This window comes from Aegilops tauschii, chromosome 5 (genome assembly GCF_002575655.3).
Source record: "Aegilops tauschii subsp. strangulata cultivar AL8/78 chromosome 5, Aet v6.0, whole genome shotgun sequence".
Classification (NCBI taxonomy): Eukaryota; Viridiplantae; Streptophyta; class Magnoliopsida; order Poales; family Poaceae; genus Aegilops; species Aegilops tauschii.
In genome coordinates, this window is record NC_053039.3 from 446597853 (window position 1) to 446598707 (window position 855).

Consider the following 855-nt stretch of genomic DNA (forward strand, 5'->3'; position numbering starts at 1 on the left):
GAAAAGTCTTTAGTGCTCATTTCAGGGAACTTTCCATTATCTTTCTTTGGTTGAGTGGCATGTACTTTCATGGCGCCCGTTTTTCCAATTATGAAGCATGTCTAAGTGATCCTACTCACATTGGACCCAGTGCTCAGGTAGTTTGGCATATAGTAGGGCAAGAAATATTGAATGGTGATGTAGGCGGGGGTTTCCGAGGAATCCAAATAACCTCTGGTTTTTGTCAGCTTTGGCGAGCATCTGGAATAACTAGTGAATTACAACTCTATTGTACTGCAATTGGTGCATTGATTTTTGCAGCGTTAATGCTTTTTGCTGGTTGGTTCCATTATCACAAAGCCGCTCCCAAATTGGCCTGGTTCCAAGATGTAGAATCCATGTTGAATCACCACTTAGCGGGATTATTAGGACTTGGATCTCTTTCTTGGGCGGGGCACCAAATTCATGTATCTTTACCAATTAACCAATTTCTTGACGCTGGGGTGGATCCTAAAGAGATACCACTTCCTCATGAATTTATCTTGAATCGGGACCTTTTGGCTCAACTTTATCCTAGTTTTGCCGAAGGAGCAACCCCTTTTTTCACTTTAAATTGGTCCAAATACGCAGAATTTCTGAGTTTTCACGGAGGACTAGATCTAGTAACCGGTGGTCTCTGGCTGACCGATATTGCGCACCATCATTTAGCTATTGCTATTCTTTTCCTAATCGCAGGTCATATGTATAGGACCAATTGGGGTATTGGCCATGGACTTAAAGATATTTTGGAGGCTCACAAGGGCCCATTTACAGGACAAGGCCATAATGGTCTTTATGAAATCTTAACAACGTCATGGCATGCTCAATTATCTCTTA